Raw genomic sequence first — 23591 nt, forward strand, 5'->3', positions numbered from 1 at the left:
TCTATGTCATAGTGCGAAAATGGGCGAAATCGGACTACAACCACGCTTACTTCCCATGTAACACCATTTTCAATTCCATCTGATTCTTTCACTTGCAAATCAGGTAACAATGATAATATCGGAGTAAAACTTTGCGTAAATAATGCAATTAAAGTATGCCACCTTGCGGCCAAAAATTGTCTAAATCGAACCAAAACTGTTCAAACCCCTAAGTACTAAATATGTGGACCCCAGTGCCTATAGTTGACCTTCTACCGAAAATATCAGTCAATCCACAAAGAAATCTCAAACGAGTATACCATTTGACTTTGCGAGAGTATAAAATGTTCGGTTACATCCGAACTTAGCCCTTCCTTACTTGTTTTAATTTACTATTAGTGTTTTTGTTACTGAGGGCATATGTTAATGGCTGGTGTTCTGTAAATATTTTGACTGCGGTTGAGCCGTATAAGTAATTTCGTAATGATTTTAATGACCATATTATTACTAGCATTTCTTTTTCGTTAGTCGCGTAGTGTTCTTCTATTTTCGTCAGTGTTCGTGATATAAAAGTTATTGGTTTGCCGTCCTGTTCCAGTACTGCACCTATTGCATATGTAGAGGCGTCGGTTGTTAGGTGAAATTCTTTATTGAAGTTAGGGAATTCTAACATTACTTCGTTTGAAACAAGTGAATTCTTGATTTTGTTGAATGCTTCTATTGCTTGTTGGTTTAGTGTTACTGCTATTTTGGCTGATATATTTTTGGGCATTCGTCTCTCTTCCCCTCTCAAAAGGAGAGTTAGGGGTTTCGCGAGTTTGGCGTAAGCCTTAATGAAACGTCTGTAAAAGCCAGACATTCCCAAGAATGACCTAAGTTCTTTTAACGTTTTTGGAATCGGAAATTCACTGATTGTAGCTAATTTTAGTGGGTTAGTTTTTAATCCTTGAGTGGAAACGATGAATCCTAAATACTCAACTTCTGATTTTAAAAATTGGCATTTAGTTAACTATACTTTAATATTAGCTGTTTGTAGTGTGTGAAATATAGTTTCTATATTGCGAAGATGTGTTTCTTCATCTTGCCCAAAAATTATTATATCATCTATGTAAACGTAACATTTTGTCCCTATGTGTTCTCTAAGTATGTCGTCTAGTGTCCTTTGAAATATAGCGGGTGCGTTCTTTAAGCCAAATGGTAAACGGGTAAATTCGTATTTAGCGTTGTTAATCGAAAATGCTGTTTTTTGAATATCCTTTTCATGTAGGGGTATCTGGTGAAAACCGCTTTTAAGGTCTAAGACTGTGAAGAATTGGTTTTTCCCAAGTTGGGTGAGGACTTCATTTATTTCTGGGATGGGGTATTTGTCTGGTGTTGTTACACTGTTTAGTTTACAGTAGCCTATTACCATTCTGTACTTTTTCTCCTTTGAGGCATCGAGATTCTTTGGGACTATCCAGACTGGTGAGTTGTAAGGTGATCTTGAGTGTCTAATTATGCCTAGCAATTCTTTGATTTGTTTTTCAACTTCGTCCTTCATTGCCATTGGGTAGGGGTAGTGGTTTGAATAAACTGGCCCATCTGTTGTTGTTTTTATTTCTGCTACTACTGTCGTTGTATATGTCAATTTCTCATTCGGTTCTGAAAAAAGTGCTGGATATCTAGTGCATAGTGAGTGTAATTTTCTTGTTTGATCATTTGTTAAGTGTTCGGTTCTGAGGTTAATATTGTTAACTGATTTGGATATTTGCTGTTTTATGGGGATTTTTATGATATTTTTTACGAGCATATAGTCGTCTGATGTGTATATAACTGCGTTTAGCTGTTTTAGGCTATCGTTGCCAAGAATTGCATGAAAGGATTTAAGTGTGGGTAAGATAAAAAATTTGTGTTTTTCTTCCTTGATTCCGAAAGGTTGAGTTCGGTGTGTTGTGATATTTCGATATTGCCGCCTACTGATTTTGCGAAAAAAATGTTTTCATTGGGTTTGGGGTTTTTTACTAATGAAGTTTGAATGTAATTCTTATTCGAACCGGTATCTAGTAGAAATTTTAATATTTTTCCATCGCTCGTCCTACACTCGAAGTAAGGTAGCGATGAGGAGGTTAGTTTAAAAAATGAACGTCCACGAAATCATTAAAATTATTTTCTGGGTTGTCCTGCTCTTTTCTCATATATTCGTTGTTATATTCTCATTGCATTGGTTGCATTTCCTCATATTGGGTGGTAGCTTCTTCGTAGTTTTTATTATTTTCATTAGTATCTTGTGCAATATAATTGATTCGTTGAAATTTGTTCGGGTAGTAGTTGCTTAATTGGTGGTGATGGTCGTTTTCCTGCAATTCCTTTGAAGTTGGGTCTATTCATGTAATTAATATTTCTAGTTTTTTGGGATTCGTCTATTTCCATCGGAACTGATGGTTTCGGTTGCGTAGGTCTTGGCGGTTGATAATTAAATTGGTTAGGCCTTGGTAATTGTCTCGAAGGATAAGCTGACATGTTTTTGTATTGGGGATTGACAAAATTATTTTGATATTGAGGATAATGGGGGTTTTGGTATTGTATATTTCTGAATGCTGCTGGTTGTACTAAATTCTGTACGCGATGGATTGGTTGGGGAATGTATGCAAGATTCGGATAAAAAGGTTGCTTTTGATATTGTTGTTTCCTTAATGGAAGTGGGGGTGGTATTGGTTTTCGGTTGGTTGTTGAAAGCGTGCTGTGTTCGGAAATTTTGATTTTGTAATTTCATGCATAACTGAAGTGCTTGAGGTAGGTCAGTTGGTTCTTTTATTCCTAGTAATTTTGGAAGTTCACCATTCAAACCTCTCACAAAAGTGTCTAATGCTTTATCGCGGTAAGTTTTAGTTAATATATTTAAAGATTCTTGACCTATGTCAAGACAGGCAATTTTATTCAATATTAGGGAAAGGTGGGAAAATACTTCGTGATAAAATTCGTTAATAGATTTATTTCCTTGGAAAAGGGAAGACATTTGGTACTCCAACGTACTGATGTCTCTTTGGTCTGCGTAATGCGTATTAAGGCATTTCGAAATTGCTTCCCAATTGAGCGGAGTGTTATAAGACTCGAACGCTACATCGGCGTTCCCTGTTATTTTATTTCTTATGACATTCAAAATGCCAAAATAACGAGGTGTGCCTTTTTCGGATTCGTATAATCTCAAAATTCTCTCTACACTTTTCTTCCAAGATGCGAACTCTTTCGGATCGCCAGAAAAATCTCTTAAAAACACCTAACAACGTCTGGTACTCTGTCAAGTCCTGATAGGTTTTCTGCATATCTTGGATCAATTGTTTGGTCTGTTACCGTTTGCCTTCTTGGTTAAATAATATTCTCAATAAGAGCTGGGGCGTCTGTCGAAATAACTTGAGTTACGATATTTCGTATGATGTTGGATAGTTCTGGGGTAACTTGAGGATTGGAGGGTGGTGGTATACTGGTATTTAGGACTGGAGGTCTAATTATAGATTCGGCATTACTCATTTTGAGGAATTAAATTAAAAATTAAATTAAAAAGTTTATGGAAATAATAAAATAAAAAAATAAAGTTGAATATAATGGATATATATTATTATGTTTATTTTAGTAATCTCTGGAGGGTCCCGTTTAGGAGAATCGCAGAGTTGTTCTTTATTATAAAGCCGGAGGGTCCCCCTTAAAGGTGGTGAATCGCGACTTTTAGAATTTAGTATTTTATTGGCTGTACAAGCCTTTGTTTTATTTTATAATTGTGATTATCAATCTATGGAGGGTCCCGTTTAGATGAATCGCAGAGTTGTTTTTGTGTTATAAAGCCGGAGGGTCCCCCTTAAAGGTGGTGAATCGCGGCCTTGCTTTTATTTAATTATTGACTGTACAAGCCTTTAATAATTAACTATTATTTTATATTATTTTAATAATTAATTTTTTGTTTTTGTTTTCCTATTTTCTTTTGCTTTTTTCTTTTTTAATAGTTTCTAATGAAAATTTTTTTTTCCCAAAATTGAATATTATTCCCTTTCGTTTTTAACTTTACTTTTCTACAAGTATATATTTTTATTATATATATATATCTTCTTCTGAAATGTTTTTCTGTTTTTTTTGTTTTTTTTTTTTTGTTTTAAATTTGATATTTTCCGTTTTTATTAATTTTAATTTGGATATTTCACTTTTTCTATTTTTTCCCACTTTTACTTTTTTATCTCCATTACTATTTTGTTTTTCGAGAAACTTCTATAAACTTTATTTTCACGATATTTTCTTATTTTCTTTCACTTACTTCTATAACTGAATATGTTTCCTATTATTGTTTTTCTATGATATCTTAACTCTATGCTTACGTAATAATCCCACGGCGCATATTGAATTGTCCCGTTTGCTGGTCGCTACTAGGGTTCTTAACACGCGCTCTTCGTGGGTGCAGGTCTTCTTCCACCGAAGCTATCCCTTTTCTTGTTGCGGTGTCCAAATCCGTATCGTAATCCTTGTGGTGCTTCTTCAGGATCTTTACACTTTTCTTGAGGGTTTTATTTTGGATTCACGAACGCGATTGGCACGTTGGGCGCCAGTTATTACATTTTATGTTACGTTTTTTTAAAAAAATATTATTTTTCAGGCCGAAGCCGTCTTTATTTGATCAAAGTAAAACTTAGACTGATTACAAAAATTTCTTAAACTTAAAATTAAACCTAAGTCACATTACCGCTGTCTTCAAAGGTGTTGTTGACTCAGCATTTGCACAGATGCAGGTGTGGTGTCATTTGACAGTTACCCGTGGGATACTGCTTACAGTGCAAGTCTCACCTGAAGCTTTAGTTTTTGGCAATAAAGCTTTGTATGTCAATTCCAGCGTATGTGGCGTTAACTTATACAAATAAATTGTACCAAGCTGGTTTTAATGTCAGCGGTATTTCGATTTTTCCCGTGATTTATACCAGTTTGATAATCGTTTTTATATTAGTAAAAACGGATTTACTGCTACAGGTTTTATGTTTTATAAAACCGTATTCAAACAAACATATTTATATATATAGAATAATAAGTGAAATAAATATGCTCACTTTGGTTTTTCAGGGGTAGGGTTCTGTATGTATGTACGCATGTGTGGTTATTTCTTTTGCAGTGTCCAGTGTCTATCCTCTTCGGCTTTCAGCTGGTTAGCTCCTTGTGCGTGTTTGTTGTTTTTGTTTAAAAATTCGCGACCGTTTGTTCTTATTTATGTTTTGTGCTTAGGTTTCGCGCCCGGTTGTGTGAACTTTGTTTGTTGTGTTTGGGCTACACGCACTTTTTATACCCTGAACAGGGATTAAGTTTGCCACGAAGTTTGTAACACCCAGAGGGAAACGTCGGAGACCCTATATATATATATATATATATAATATATATAAATGATCAGCATGATGAGCTGAGTTGATTTAGCCATGTCCGTCTGTCCGTCTGTCCGTCTGTCTGTATATATACAAACTAGTCCCTCAGTTTTTAAGCTATCGATCTGAAATTTTGCACCTGTCCTTTTCTCACAAAGAAGCTGCTCATTTGTTGGAACGACCGATATCGGACCACTATAGCATATAGCTGCCATACAAACTGAACAATCGGAATCAAGTGCTTGTATGGAAAACTCTTTCATTTGTTGAGGTATCTTCACGAAATTTGGCATGTATTATTATTTAAAGCAATAATCTAATCGCCCAAGAAATTGTATATATCGGATGACTATGACATGTAGCTGTCATATTAACTGAACGATTGGAGTAAAGTGCTTGCATGGAAATTTTTTTTTTTTTTGATGAGGTATCTTCACGAAATTTGGCACGAGTTATTGCTTAAGGCAACAAATTATTCTTCACAGAAATTGGTTAGATCAGATCACTATATCATATAGCTGCCATACAAATTGAACGTTCGGAGTCAAGTTCATGTAAGGGGCCTTTATATTTGTGAAGGGTATTATAGCTTCGGTGCAACCGAAGTTAACGTTTTTTCTTGTTCTTTATATAATATGTATATAAGTATTTATATATACATATGAGTATGGACCACCACTCCACTGCACTTTGTGTTTATATATATATATTTTTTTTGTGTCACAGCACTGCACGGTTTTTTGTTTTATTGTGTGGTTTGATATCCTAATTTGGAATGCATATTTGTTAATATGTAGATTGTATGTACCACTATATATTATATACTTTTGGGTCACTGAACTTCATAACACCGCACTGTTTATATATACAAATATGTGTATATTTTTGTGTTTTGTTGTATATTTGTTATTTTGTCTTGTCTTTTCAATTTTTTGTCACCACTGTTTAAATGTTTTTTTTTTGCTGGAAAAACCCAATAGTGCCATTCGGAATGGCTCGAAGGACCATGAATAAAATTGGTGACCCAATTTATTGGAAAACTCATCCATATAAATGTTATATTCCACTCACTACCGCACTGAATATGTTAAGGAAAATCTCCAGGTATTTATATTATTATTCATATTTATTTTCACATAATTACAATATTATTAAGTAACACAATTATTACAACTGATATCGAAAAATATGCGGGATTGCTTTGACGAAACGATGTGACGTGTCGGTCCAATCGCCGGTGTATCCGGAAAAACGTGAAAAGATGCCTGCTCGAGTTAGACGCGTGCGGTGGGGTGCCGTATCGAATGATGTGGCGCACAGACCCGTAGACGAAAACGAATGAATAATGGTATGTTGTGTGTCCTATGTGGTGTCATCTGGTGTGGTGTATTTGTGAGTATTTGGTGGGCATTATTAGGGGGTGCCAGTTTTTCCCGAGTAGAGTAGTGTACTTGGAGGAGGGAGTTTAAACTCATTTAAACACCTAGGGTATTGTCCACAAAGAATTTGTTCCACCCGGCCAAAACGTTAATGCGGTATTCTACCTCGGAGTTTTGAAGCGTTTGGTGCGCCGTATTCGACGTGTTCGGCCCGAATATCGCGAAGATGGAAGTTGGCGTTTGTTGCACGATAATGCGCCGTCTCATCGATCGACGCTTGTGGCCGATTATTTGACCAAAACTCACATTTTAACAATCAACTACTCCCCGTATTCACCTGACCTGGTACCGTGCGACTTCTACCTTTTCGGAAAAACGCATTTGCTGATGAAAGGAAAGCGTTATGCAGACGTGGAGGCCTGTCAAAAGGTTTGCACCGGCATAATGGCGGCCATACCGGGCAACGAGCTAAAACACTCGTTCGACATGCTTTTGGACCGTGCAAAAAGCTGTATTAAAGCAAAAAGAGACTATTTTGAATAAAATTAATTGATTTTGCTGATAAAACCATTAGTTCTGTCTTTTTTTTAAAGTCCTGTTTAATTTGGAACGTACCTTGTATGATAAAAAACTGTAACTTGGTACAGAGAATCGCAGCCCCAAAATAGGTTATTTGTACATATCTCCAAAACAATTAATGCTGTTTCTGTGTGCTCTTCGATTGTTGACGAAGTTTGTTGCGAAATTGCTAAATTTTGAGCAAAAGCAACGTCCCATTAATATCGCTCAGGAGTTGTTGAATGACGTCAACAACGATCCGGGTTTGCTGAAACAGGTCATAACTGATGACAAAACGCGGGTATATGTTTATGACGTCGAAACCAAGGCTAAATCATCCCAATGAAAGCTGCCAGATCAGAAAAATGTGAAGGTTTTGCTCACTGTTTTCTTTGATTACAATGGTGTGGTGTATCATGATCTCCTGCCAAAAGATCGTACAGTTAAAAAGGAATACTACAAGGAAGTTATTCAAAGTTTGCGTGAATCAATACGCCTCAAACTATCGGAATTGTGGAAAAACAAATCTTGGATTCTACATCACGATAATGCAACAGCTAACACATAAATTATAATTCGTGTTTTTTGCAAAACAGTAGTCATGCCGCAACCACCGTATTCACCAGATTACGCTCCCCTCGACTTTTTCCTATTTCCAAAACTGAAACAAATGGAAGAAAATCGTTTTGCCACAATTGATGAGATCAAGTCAGAATCGAATAAAGAGCTGATGGCCATACCGAAAAGCGCATTTCAGAAGTGATTCGAAGATTGAAAAAGCATGGCACAAGTGTATTATATAATTTTTAAAGGGGACAAAATATACATTGTTGTATAAATAAATAATTTTCAAAAAAATTCAAAATTCACCTTTTTCTTTGAATACACCTCGAATGTAAGAAATCTTAACAAAATCAAGTGAACAAATACCACTGGATATACTTTAGTTTAATACCAAAGTCGTGTCAAATGGGCCGGTTGAAAGGTTTTAACGATTGGCGTTGACCCGCCCCCAAATAAATTTAAAGTAAAGGGCTTTTTTTTAGGCATATGGTTTTCAAGAAAAAATAAACCGCAAATAATTTAATGTTATGGCCAAGAACTTACTTTTATTACAAAGGTTAGCGTTTGCCATTAGTCGCTGAACAAAAGTTACTTGTGAAAATCGAGATAGGTGGCCATATCGCTGATGGTCGTGGCGCTTGATGGTCGTTCGGCTTCAATTATTGCACGAGTTGGTTTTTGTAAGCTCACAAACCAAGATATTTCTGTAAAATCTTCCATAAAGTAGATGGGCACGGCTTCACTTGTTGTACGCAATGGCGGCTTGACTGATTCGGAACTTCAAGTAACAGCTGTAAAAAAAAACCAATCAAAAGTATTGCCTCATTGAACGCAAAAAACAACCGTTAGATATTTCATAAACCACTAAGGCTATATCAATCAAATTTCCTCGGGACAAATCCTCTCCACACTTCCTCCGATATTGTGCAAATGGGTGAAATCAGATGATAACTCGGCTCCTTTTACATATAACGGTTATGCTGAATACTGTTATTAATGAGATAACTCATACCTTTAGGTGAAATCCTATATCTCAGGAACACCTTGACCATTTTCAACCAAATTTGGTGCATATCATTGTTTCCATATTACTATGCTATATGCCAAAAATGTGTAAAATTTGGTAAATACCTCCGCTAGCCTTCATATATGTACCTAATATAAATTTCAAGCATCCGGTTGACTTTATACAGCTTATATCGAATATGTGTGATATCTTAATGAAGCTCCGAGAGAATCTCTTTTCAATAATAGTGTATGTTTGTGCCTAAAGTGATTAAAAATGGGTAAATGGTTGTTCGTCCAGTTGATTTTAGTTCGTAAATATTCGTCAATATGTAAGATATATTGCCACGATTAATATTGAATAGACCACAATTTAATGCCTAAAACGTCTGAAATCGGTGTACGAATTACTAAACCTCCCATATACTATATATAATGTTTTTCGTTAGTCTAGCAGACTTTTTTCCAAAATCAATGATTGTGTAAGTTATCTTCACCAACTTACATGTTCTCGAGTTTAAATGAGTAATGTGAAACCAATCAGTCCACATTCCATCACCAACATGCCCGATACAGTGAATTCCGACTTTCCACCTTACTTTAAATCCTTTATGACGGTCAATATCTGTGCGATATTTTAATGAAATTAAGTGGACAAGCTTTTTTAAAACTAATAAGGCTTAACGATGAATATGAATACTTGAGCTTGAATTGTTGTAGACCTTGGTCTAAACTTCATATCCTAATCAAATTTGCACACGCGAACTAGTTCCCTATTTTTTGAAATATCGATATGATATTTTGCACACGTCTTTTTCTCACCACTAAGCCACATGTGTTGGAACGCTAAACCCTTATAGAATATAGTCGTCATTCAAACTGACCGATCAAAAGTTGTGGCATGTAGAATTTTTTTTGTTTGACAAGATATCTTCACGAAATTTGGCACAGATTATTGTTTGATGCAACAGTACAATCTCAGAACAAATTGTTTAGATCGGACTACGGCATATAGCTACATTCAAACTAATCGATCAAAATCAAGAGACATTTCTTCATAAAATGTGTTTCTTTTTCCCCTTTTTAGGGTCTTATCAAGGACCTTAATTCGATTATAAGGTTGTTTATATCAAACCATACCTGAGAATTGCTCCCCAGCTGTGGCCTTTGCAAATTGTTCGTTTACACCCAAACTTAACCTTTCCTTACTTGTATTTTTAGACTTGATTACGGATAGTCCAAAAACTTCTTTTCTTTTATCCTATAAACGTTTATAATAACGTGTAGCAAATCATATTTCATATTTTTAGCAATAATTATGAAACCAGTAATACAACTGAGTACAGTTTTCAGCTCTTGTACTAAATATTTTTAGACATTTGTCTTTAGCCACGTTCTTTTTAATTTTTATCTTAGTTAAGCATTTTTCTGCTCTTTCGCTTTGAAAAGCATTAATTATTCTTTTTAATTTTTATCTTAGTTAAGCATTTTTCTGCTCTTTCGCTTTGAAAAGCATTAATTATTACAAGTATTGTTTCATTTGCAACAATTTTACTGACACATCTATATATACTTTTATGTATGGTACATAAGTTGTATAAACACTTCAATTTATTAATTATTTTTAAGTTAACAGATATTTAAACATTTTCATTAGAATTTCCTTAAAATATCTGCTTTCTCATAATTCATAGTGATAGCGATGCACTACAACTATTTTCACATTTAAATTAAATTTCAAGGTCAAAGGTCACAAAAATCGGTTTTTCAGGTCAACCGGTGCCTCCGATCAAAAACGCGCCATATATAGTTGATGAACTATCGATAAATCAATGATTATAAATATTTGTCAATTTTTATTAACTATTATATTATATTTTATAATTTTTTCCTAACCTATCCACTTTTTATTCAGTATTAATTTATTTAACAACACTTACCTGCCCATGAAATTGCAGAATTGTTAATGAAAATATAGGAATTATATTTGAATTTAAACCATATTAATATTAATAACTTCTTACATGATAAAAAAAAAATAAAAAAAATTTATTAAAAAATATCATTCAATACATTAATTTTTATTAAAAGTAAAAAAATGGAATAAAGGGTACAAAAACTACAATTTATAATTTTAATCATCTTCTTCCTCTTCATCGTCGTCTTCCGGCTGCTGGTAAATTTTAAACCGGTCTTCAACGATCTTCATTTGTTTCAAGTTCTTCCATGATTTCGGGGTCAAAAGTTCCATCTTCGTTAATGTCGCTCTGATATGGTAGAGCATTGAGACAAGCTTGCCCATTACATTGGCCACAAGCTAAAGAGCATTGCAAGCCCGCTTTCCTGCATCCGCATCGCGAACCACAACCACTCTTGCAGTTGCAGAAAATTGTATTTAGCAAATGTTCTGGAGCAGGTGGTAAAATTGTCATGATAGGCTCCAGAAAATCGTTTCGCATTGCCCAACCCCATACCTGGGGTTCCAAATCATGCCCTAACCAAGTTTGAACTTGATAATAGACACGTTCGAAATGTTGATGAGCAGCTGCACTTGGTGGTGGAATATTTGAAAGCTGCACAGGTTTATTAAGTTTTGTAGACTTGACGTAATGCATATAACGAAGATGATCGAGACTTTTCACAGATTTCGGAGCATTATAGACTGCCAATAAGGTTTGAGTTCCACTCTCTAATAATCTCTGGGCCGAACAATTTTCTTCCTCAAATGCTGCAGCTAGTTCATCCAAATTGGTCAGTTTCTCAAAAACTTTTAAAAATGTTTTTTTTTCCCTTTTTAAAAAGCGCAGAAGTTGTGTCACATCCACTTAATGCGTGCAGAAATAAAATATGTGTTTTGGAATGAGGATAATTATCAAAACTTTTAGTCGAGTATATCTCCGTTTTTACATTGCCTTTCCCAACTTTTTTAAAGAAAATTTCTTGTTCGTAAGACAGTGTACGCCCAATTAAAATGATGAGTAAATCAATATCTTGTCCTATTATTTACAAATTTACAGATTTTAAAGAAGATGCACTTAATTATTTTCTAATTAAAATGTCATTAGTGTTAATGGGAATATAATTATAGTAAGATTTAAGTTTTTCCCTTCATTATTTTTTAATTTTAGGAAACGGTGATCACTATTATTGAATAGATAAAGATTTAAGGCATGAAGAAAATGATAAAATATAATATAATAGTTAATAAAAATTGACAAATATTTATAATCATAGATTTATCGATAGTTCATCAACTATATATGGCGCGTTTTTGATCGGAGGCACCGGTTGACCTGAAGTGATGCTGTGACCGCGCGCTCTAAGCCCTCTATCTCGAAAACGATTCACCGTATGAAAAAAATTTTTAAACAAAATTTGTAGAGAATTTTGTATTCTACAATATTGATAATAAATACCAATAGCAAAAAACCCATAGGAAATGAGATATTTACAAAAAAAGCGCAAAAAAACGATTTTTGTGACCTTTGACCTTCAAATTTAATAGTTGCGTACACCCTACCATATGTAGGTTTTGAGACAACTTTTAGGGTGTCAATATACAAGTATTTACAGACTTACAGCTGGGTATCTGAATTCCGAGATTCTTACCTAATTTAAGCTTAAATGACTGGACTATTATGTTTTTGTTAACTGGCAGTTTATAACGATTCAATCCATGTTATTCCATGCAATTGGTAATCTGGTTTTCAGACAACTGCAATCGTTTATGAACTTTAATTATTTTCGAGATTACTGTCTTTCAACAGGCACCGGCCATTTTTCGGACAAAAATGTATATATAACAAGTAAGGAAGGGCTAAGTTCGGATGTAACCGACATTTTATACTCTCACAAAGTCAAATGGTATACTCGTTTGAAATTTCTTTGTGGATTGACTGATATTTTCGGTAGAAGGTCAACTATAGGCACTGGGGTCCACATATTTAGTACTTAGGGGCTTGAACAGTTTTGCTTCGATTTAGACAATTTTTGGTCACAAGATGGCATACTTTAAACGTATTATTCACGCAAAGTTTTACCCCGATATAATCATTGTTGCTTAATATGCATAGTGGAAAGTGAAAGAATCAAATAGAATTTAAAATGGTGTTATATGGGAAATAGGCGTGGTGGTAGTCCGATAGAAATATGAAAAGAGCGTTACGCACCGAATTTGATGGAAATCGGTTAAGCAGATCCCAAGATATGGGTTTTCACCTAAAAGTGGGCGGTGCCACGCCCACTGTCAAATTTTTAACACGGTTTCTATAAAGTCATCTCACACCATCCCAGAGATAAAATTTAATGTCTCTGACGTGTTTAGTGCTTGATTTATCGCTATTTTAGTAGTTTTTAACAGTACCGTTATATGGGAGTGGGCGGCATTGCAACCCGATTTCAACTATATTCACACGGTAGGTAGAGGTTTTAAAATTTACTTCCAGTGAATTTTGTTATTATAGCGTTAGCGGTTTAGGAGATATGCGCATTAAACCTATTAGGGGCCGGACCACGCCCACTTTAAAAAAATTTAACTGCAGATGCCCCTCTATAATATGATCCTGTGTACCAAATAACAGTCTTGTATCTTATTGCGGAACTTAGTTATGGCAATTTATTTGTTTTTGATTAATGGCGTTTTGTGGGCGAGGCAGTGGTCCGATTACGCCCATCTGCAATACCAACCGTCTCACGGTACCAAGAAACATGTCTACCAAGTTTCATAAAGATATCTCAATTTTTACTCAAGTTAGAGCTTGCACGGACGGACGGACGGACAGACAGTCACCCGGATTTCAACTCGTCTCGTCATCCTGATCATTTATATATACATAACCCTATATCTAACTCGATTAGTTTTAGGTGATACAAACAACCGTTAGGTGAACAAAACTATATACTCTGTAGCAACAGGTTGCGAGAGTATAAAAACGGCTTTACCAGGTTGAATCAAATTATAACATTATTAAAGCTCCTCTGATCTAAAAGAGGTCGAAACCTATCTACAAATTCCCTTAAATCTATCTCAGTATATAAATATTCAGGATGACGTGAAACTGTAATTTTATATAGGGGATCGCAGTAGAAACAGTGGACGTGGCCCTACCCTCATATAGATTTAATGGTTATATCTCACTGTTACTGTCACTAAAGAATATGGGTGAAATCGGATAATAATTCATGTAATATTAATGTATGTTGAAAACTAGTAAAAGACTCATTAAATTTCACTGTCATCTTACATGACACAGAGGAGGCTCCTAGGAGCCGAGGATAAAAATGAACAATAAGCATGACACCGCCCACCCAAATATCATCCCGACATCGGAATATAACCTCGCCCTCTTCCACTTCTTTAATTACAGTATATAGAAGTATTTAAAACGAGTGCCATTGGCGTTATCAAAATAAAACTTTGCACAAATAGTGCAAATATTACAATAATATATAATAATATTTGATATAGTTTAATGCAGAAAATGTGTGAAATCGATCCACAAATTACCTAAGCTCTTTTATACTCCATATATTTATATATGTATGTTCGTTGTTCTAGTAAATGGATATCAAGAGTTTAAAATGTTGGACTACACGCGAGCATAGAATTAATTCTGTTTTTGGTATATGTGAAAATGTTAGCATAAAGTTAACACAATATAAATATAAGCATTGGTGGGGTCATATGTAATTATGGGCTTTTTCGGTAATGCAGTAAATGTTGGCAACATTTCTCCGAAACCATTTAATCTATATAACCCAAATTTGCACAGAGTAAATATTTTTGATTCTTCTTTTGACAGTGTGAAAATGGATGAAATCGGATGATAACCCCTCTCGCTCCCTATACAACAGTTTTGGTAAAAACTCAGTCAAAGACATTAAATTTTACATCCGGGATGGCACAAAGGGGTTTTAAAGAAACCGTTGGAAAAATTGGACGATGGGCGTGGCACCGCCCACTTTGAGGCGAAATCATATATCTCTGGAACTACTTGATCAGTTTCAACAAAATTTGGTACATAACATTATATTTAAAATCCCATCTCACAGTTCAGAGAGAGTCTCTTTCTAATAATAGTATGCAAGTATGTCCAAAATGGATTGAATAGGATCAATACTTTTCTTAGCTCCCATATACCTTACATTAATATGTGAGATATATCAATAAAATAAGTGGTTGTAACGGGTGATCCAAGTAGGGGTACTTTTTATACTCTCCTGTTGCTACAGAGTATAATAGTTTTGTCCACCTAACGGTTGTTTATATCAACTAAAATTAATCGAGTTAGATGTAGGGTTATATATACATAAATGATCAGCATAAAGAGACGAGATCGGACTACTGCCACGCCCACAAAAGCCATTAATGATAAAGAAATAAATTACCATAACTAAGCTCCAAAATTATATACAAGACTGTTATTTGGTACACATGATCACATTAGGGAGGGGCATCTGCAGTTAAATTTTATGTAAGTGGGCGTGGTCTCGCCCTTCGATAGTTTTAATGTGCATATCTCCTAAACTGATAAAGCTATAATAACAAAATTCACTGAGAACAAATTTTTTTAGCACCTCCATCGACAGTGTGAAAATGGGTGAAACCGGGTGACAACCCTGCCCACTCCTCATATAACGGTACTGTTAAAAACTACTAAAAGCGCGATAAATCAAGCACTAAACACGCCAGAGACATGAAATTTTATCTCTGGAATGGTATGAGATGACTTTATAGGAACCGACTTCTAAATTAGACAGTGGGCGTGGCACCGCTCCATATCTTGGGATCTGCTTAACCATTGTCAACCAAATTCGGTTCATAACATTCTTCTTATATTTTAAGTTCCATCTGATTCTTTCTCTTTCACTGAATAATGCGTTTAAAGTATGCCACCTTGTGACTAAAAATTATCTAAATCGAACCAAAACTGTTTAAGCCCCTAGGTACTGAATATGTGGACCCCAGTGCCTATAGTTGACTTTTTACCGAAAATATCGGTCAATGTGTAAGATTTATAATTGAAATTCATATAATAAAATAAATAAATGAAACTCTCGATAATAGTATGTCTTTGGTCAAAAATGTTGTTGGATCGGATCAATACTTCCTTGAATATAAAATTTTGACAACACCGGAAGTAATTTCCCGGGCTTTGACTTTTGCAAGTTGCGAGAGTATAAAATGTACACCCGAACTTAGAACTTCCTTACTTGTTTCAATAGCCTTCTTTTGACAGATCACATGTGAGTCGTGTCAAGCTATCATGTTATTTTTGTTCAGTATTGCTTGCCATTTCATCATGGAAAGACTTACGTCTGAACAACGTTTATAAATTGTCAAACTTTATTAGAAAAGTTCTCGTTATGTAAGGTAGGTAAGTAGAGTGGCTGTCTGACGACGCACCTAGACCTATAGGAGGCCCATTGTGATACCACCGGGACTAATGTTCCCTCACTCTATTGTCTCCTCTCTGAACCAACCTGTGCTTCTAATGAAGTTCATCAGTATAAATAGTCTTATATGAGCAACTTCGAATACGTCGTCAACGAACCCTCGACCGATAGTTGTGATTCTTTTCCTCCTCTTCTTCTTCCTCCTGACAGCTTCTTAGTCAAGTCAGTGATTGTCTTCACCGAGACTCAGTAAGATTTATAACATGTTCGCTGATTAAGTTTTACAAGTTGCCAGAGGTATAAAGATTCCCTCTTTTTCAGAGGTTAATTACAGATTACTACCTGTTCTAGCTAGTTCATCTGCTTCGCACTTACCAGGGAAATCACTATGCCCTGGAACCCATTGCATGTTTAAGGTGAAGTAAGATGTTAGATCCTCTAATAGATCAAGACATTCTTTCACTATCTTTGATGAAACCATAGAAGACTTGAGTGATTTTAAGGCCGCTTGGCTATGTATATATATGTATGCTCCTTGTTGTGAGTACACTTTTTGTTACTACAACAAGGCTTAATTTGATTGCTGTGATCTCCGCCTGGAAGACACTGCAGTGGTCTGGTAAAAGGAAGACGATTTTGGTGTCTAATTTTGCTGAAATATATAGTTTGCATCCGTCCGTGTAGATGCAAATCCTATACCAAAGGGCCGTTCTTGTCCACCTCGTCCCTCTCCCACTCCTCTCTGATGGGGAAGGCAATATTGGGCACCGAATTTAGTTTCAGTTCTATTAGATTGTGAAAATCCGTGGTTGTGGGTAGAAACGGGAATTTATGCATACATCTTAGAATGCCCCTTGTTGCAGGCGACTTATTGGGCGGATTCCCTCAGTCTGAGAGCTGACTTTGCTGTCACTTGCTTACAGAACAAGTCTGTTGGCAGTAAATGTAAAATGACGTGTAGTGCCTGACTTGGCGTTGTTTTAAGAGCTCCACTAATAAATATACTGGCTGCTCTTTGTATACTTTCCTTACGCCTCACTGTGTATATGACTATACCAATATACCGTATGCCATGATTAGTCTAACAACTACTATATCCGAGGCGTTAGCCTCCATTTGGGGCCACTATCCTTTTACAGGTGCAGAGTGCCGTAGCTGCATTCTTCACCCTAGCATCCAAGTTTGGTTTCCATAAAAGCTTCCTGTCTAAAATTAGCCCTAAATAGCTTGCCTTATCTCCAATTGTTAGTCTGCTACCATTTAATACTGGCGCCGTAACTAGAGTATTTTATTTCCTGGTGAAAAATACCAGCTCCGCTTTACCAGCATTTAAATTTAGTCCGCACGATACGGCCCAACGATTTATATCGTCTAAAATTGTCTGCATAAGGTTAGTGAGAGTATTCGGGAATATATCTCTAACCGAAATTGCCACGTCGTCAGCATAGGTCACAGCATGTACCCCCTTGTTTTCTAGATACAACAGAACCTTATTCATTGTCAGGATCTAGAGAAGTGGGAATAACACGCCTCCTCGAGGTGTACCCCTTTGGACAGCAGCACATTGTTGAAGCTCCTAGCGTTGAAATTATTGACCAGAGATTTTTTAGTGCTGTTTCTGTGGCTTTCCCTTTAGAATTCGAATGCTACGAGTCTGCCAACTTTTCTGGTTTTAGTTGGTTTCTTATATGTAATTCTATTAGCCTTTCCAACATTTTAGGAGGAATGAGGCTAATGGGACTGAAATCCTTTGGACTTGTATGTGAGCTTTTTCCTGCCTTAGGTATATATTATATTACCTTGACTTCTCTCCATAGCGAAGAGTTATAATTTAATTGCCACGTTCCCTAAAGAATGGTTACTAGCCAATCTATTATGTAATTCTGCAACTTTAATTAAGCTGGGAATAGACTGTTTGGTCCCGGCGACTTGAAGGGCTTGAAGCTATTTATTGTTCACCGTACGTTGGTTTCTAACTTTATATCTATAGAAGTGGAGTCTATTTTTGCCCCGCTGTCTTGACTATACTCTACGGTATGGCTTTCAGAGCTACCTGGGAAGTGCGTATCCATTAGTAGTCCTAGTGTCACTTCATTGAATAGCGTCCAGCTGTAATCAGGCTTCTGAAGATATCCAGGTTATAATAATTATCGCAATCTGACTCGCCTTGGGATAGCTTAGCTAAATTTAACTGCTTTATGCATTCTTTCTGTAATTTTTTAAGTTCGGGAAACCACCATGGGGGCCTTATTCTACCCCTACTTCGTGTTATTGGACAAGCAACCTCTAATGCTTGCCGAAAAGATTCCCTGAATCGTTTAAAGAGGATGTCGAGATCTTCCTTGTTTTTGGGCTGAATGGTGTCATTGACATCTGTGCTGCCCCAGACTGTATGAGGCGCGTTTGAGTCGCATTCAAGTATATTCATGCATCTCGTACCACCTCTTTTACCATAAGAGGTAGCCCCTGCTCTTCATCGTATGGCATATAACAAGACACTAGCCGGTAACTACTTGTGCCCGTTTCCCAGCTTACTGCTGCTGTGTCATGGTTGCTATAATGATGTAATAAAAAAATGCACCTTACCAATAGCAGCTTTGTATAGTGCGACCGATCTCTCGTCGTCGCATGTAATCATTTCGATTTGGCCCTGGTACCAGCCTGCATCTGTGCATGACAATGGCGGACCCGGATTGCTTAGTAGCACTTAGCTGATCTCTGTCACTTTGCTGCTTTTCCTGGATATTCCAGGTTGAAATTTGATATGACTGCTCTCGCGCAGTCAATCTATGCGTCGTCTCTCCACATACTTTGCCTTTGTAGGGTCCTGAATATTGAAGACAGGCCACTCTCTCGCAGACACACTTCCAGCAGCAGCCCTTTTTGCAACTCCCCTCTCCCCCTGATATGCAACCGTGTTTTGGCTGCAGAGTTTGAATCTGGCTGCCTCTGGTACGTATGGAACGACTGGGAGCATTTTGCATCGAGATCTTAAATTGAAAGCGTACAAAATTCAGCTTGTGCACGAACTGAAGCCGCCTTCCCAAGAGACATCGCTTCGCAAATTTTGTTTAGCGACCCATTTCTGGCTTAACGGGTATGTATAAAAGCAAAATTGCCGAATTTGGAATGAAGAGCAACCTGAAGAGATTCAAGAACTGCCATTTTATCCCGAACAAACAACGGTTTGGTATGGTTTGTGGGCCGGTAGAATTATCAGTCGATTTTCAAAAATGATGCCGGTGAGAACGTAACCATCAATGGCGACCATTATCGCGTTATAATAACCGACTATTTGATGCCTGAAATTCAAGCTCGTGATCTCGGCGACATTTGGTTTCCACAAGACGGCGCCACTTTCCGCACATCGTATCAATCAATGGTTTTTTGAGAGAACATTTCGGTAAGTGATAATTTCACGTTTTGAGCCGGTCGAATGGCCACCAAGATTGTTCAGGAAAGGGCGCAGTGTAGATGATGATTGGTTTTACGTTCAGGGTGCTGTTAGGGAGAATGTCAACAAATATGTCCTTGGCACGGGACGTTAGGTTTGTTGAGGGTAACCCAGACTTCAGATTTTGTCTGAGTCTGGGTTTTTTGTTTACGGTTACGGAATGCATTTTTGCATCAGAGGCACCTTTCTGATAGGTCGGGGTGTTTGTGTGGGGCTCGATGTGAAGACTGGGTTCACTTGATCGCGGAGTACCCAATGTACTCGGACATTAGGGATCTCGGGGGTATGGGGATTAGCTGGACTGATGGACATTTAGATGTTAGCGGTGCAGTCTCCACTAGTCGGAATGCCGACATGTTAGGGTCGTTTGCGCGTGAATTGTTTAGGCGGAGAAGGGGTTTAGCTGGGAATTAGGGTTAGCTTCTTGTGTGAAAGGTGTGTGCGTGTAATGTGCGTATGGGGTCTAACCCCTTGTTACCAGTCCAGAGCAGTATGGAGGCTCAACTGATAGAAGGTTCGGCTAGGAGGTCTGACCGGAGACGTAATTCTAATACCACGGGGAGCAGGGGCTCTTGGAGTTCGCTCCAACCTGCTCATGCGGATGGCACCTTCGGGGAGTATCGTGGTGGCTGTGGTTGATACCCAAATGCGGAAAGAACTGACGTTTTGTCAGTTGAATGTGGAGTTGTATTGCAACCGGGTGCCGGACCCAAAGAACGCCAGAGGTTTTAGATAGGCCTCGAACCCTACCAAGGTGGTTAGTGTGTCCATTCCACACTACCAATCGGTACTGAAAAATGCCTAGCATTTCAGGGCGGTGATAAACGCATTGATTTGATCCGCTGTGCTTTTGAGCGCCGTGGGGCAAGCCTGTCGTCAGCAGGTACCCATGTAAAACACACCGATCGTTGGCCACCAAGATCGTTTGATATCACACCGTTAAATTTTTTCCGGTGGGAATATATAAAGTCTAAAGTCTATGCGGACAATCCCGCTTCGATTCAGGACTTGGAGCAAAACAAGACGCGTGTCATTCACCAGTTACCAGTCGAAATGCTCAAACGAGTCATCGAAAGTTGGACTAATAGACGGACCATCTGAGACGTAGCCATGACCATCATTTGAAAGACATACTCTTCAAATAAAAATGCCAAAGAATGTTCTTTCGATTGATAATAAACATTAACTATTAAATTTTAATTTTCTGTGATTTTTTGTTTTTTAACAAGTAGGGAATCTTGAAATGGATCACCCTTTATTTTCTTTATAATGCTTCATCTCTTTGCCTAAAATGCCTAGCAAAAATGCCTGTGTAAATTTTGGTGAAAACTTGGCTCAGCCCTCATATAACAAATCACAGAATTTTCAAACATCCGGTTGATTTTACTCCATATATGTTGGTGATAATATGTGAGGTACCTTAATGAAACTCAGGGGCTATATTAATCTGTTAATAGTATGTTGTATTCCAATAAAACAGATAAAATCGGGTCAATATTACTTAAATCTCTCATATACCTAATATAAGATTTTGTAGCTATATATATTATTATGTATACATATACATATAACTATAGCTTAGTGTCAAAAATACCCCAACTCCCAAATACTACCTATATTGCTTTTCGTTATTCCAACATACAAGTATTATATATTTTTATACTCTCGCAACCTGTTGCTACAGAGTATAATAGTTTTGTTCACCTAACGGTTGCTTGTATCACCTACAACTAATCGAATTAGATATAGGGTTATGTATATATAAATGATCAGGATGAAGAGACGAGTTGAAATCCGGGTGACTGTCTGTCCGTCCGTCCGTCCGTGCAAGCTCTAACTTGAGTAAAAATTGAGATATCTTTTTGAAACTTGGTAGACATGTTTCTTGGTACCGTAAGACGGTTGACATTGCAGATGGGCGTAATCGGACCACTGCCAAGCCCACAAAACGCCATTAATCAAAAACAAATAAATTGTCATAACTAAGCTTCGCAATAAGATACAAGACTGTTATTTGGTACACAGGATCACATTACGGAGGGGCATCTGCAGTTAAATTTTCTTTTTTTAAGTGGGCGTGGTCCCGCCCAAGCAAATGTTTTAAGAACCTCTACCTACAGTGTGAAAATAGTTGAAATCGGGTGGCAACTCCGCCCACTCCCCATATAACGGTACTGTTAAAAACTACTAAAAGCGCAATAAATCAAGGACTAAACACTCCAGAAACATTAAATTTTATCTCTGGGATGGTATGAGATGACTTTATAGGAACCGCGTTAAAAATTAGACAGTGGGTGTGGCACCGCCCACTTTTAGGTGAAAACCCATATCTTGGGATCTGCTTAACTGATTTCAACCAAATTCGGTGCGTAACGCTCTTTTCATATTTCTATGTCATAGTGCGAAAATGGGCGAAATCGGATTACAACCACACCTATTTCCCATATAACACCATTTTAAATTCTATTTGATTCTTTCACTTTCCACTATGCATATCAAGCAACAATGATTATATCGGGGTAAAACTTTGCGTGAATAACAATACGTTTAAAGTATGCCACCTTGTGACCAAAAATTGTCTAAATCGAACCAAAACTTTTCAAGCCCCTAAGTACTAAATATGTGGACCCCTGTGCCTATAGTTGACCTTCTACCGAGAATATCAGTCAGTCCACCAAGAAATCTCAAACTAGTATACCATTTGACTTTGCGAGAGTATAAAATGTTCGCTTACATCCGAACTTAGCCCTTCCTTACTTGTTTTATTTATTATTTGTACAAGAAATGTTCGTGTAATTTCAAGCGTAATCGGTGTGAGAACGTCTGGAAATATTTAGCTATTTTATGTTCATTGCTGAATATAAGAGTATTAATTACTTAATGCTGCTAAAGGACTCTCTGCGCTCTTTATGTTGAAATTCAATGAACATCAGACAAATTGTTTGTCAATTAACTATATTCGGTATTCATTAATTTAATTTTAGCGTTGTTCATATTTATAATGCACGAGCTATACAACGAAATTATAATGTCAACATGGAAGCAAGCTAAATTTGTTTCTGCATCGACCACAAAGTATTATCTTTTAACTGTAGGATTAACTAATTTGATTACGGATGTGGATCAAAATCTCCACCCGCTTGAAAATCGAGTTGAAGAAAACGAAATTGAATAAGAATGATGATAATAATTGTGGTGATTTAAATATTATCTTTATTGTATTTTATTGTTTAATTTAAGCATGCAGAGAAGCGGGCTGGGTACGCTAGTAACCTAATAAAATACAAATTGGTTGTTAGCCACGACGATTTCGTCGAATAATCAATGTTGCATTGCTTCCATATATATACGAACTAGACCCTCAGTTTTTAAGCCATCGCTTTAAAATTTTGCACCTGTCCTTTCCTCACTAAGATCTTGCTCATTTGTCGGAATGGACGACAGCATGTAGCTGCCATACAAACTGAAAAATCGGAATAAAGTACTTGCATGGAAAATTCTTTCATTTGATGAGGTATTTTCACGAAATTTGACATGAATTATTATTTAAGGCAATAATGCTATCTCTGTAGCAATTGTATAGATCGGATGACTATAGCATATAGCTGCCATACAAATTGAACAATCGGAATCAAGTTCTTGTAAGGAATCTTTTGTATTTGTAGGTAACGTTTATTGGGAAAATTGTTGTAATTATAGATAACACATTGTTTTGTGTTGTTTTTTATATGCTGTCACCTTTAATGGCAACTTACAACTAAATGTTCCGCATATTCCATAGGAAGCGATCTCCAGGTATGTTGGAGTAGCCGAATGAAATCTTTTGTTGACGTTAAATGTTTTCTTCATATTTTGGCATTTAAAACTCGAACATCGGTCACGGTAAAA

Source organism: Bactrocera oleae, chromosome 2 (genome assembly GCF_042242935.1).
Source record: "Bactrocera oleae isolate idBacOlea1 chromosome 2, idBacOlea1, whole genome shotgun sequence".
Lineage (NCBI taxonomy): Eukaryota > Metazoa > Arthropoda > Insecta > Diptera > Tephritidae > Bactrocera > Bactrocera oleae.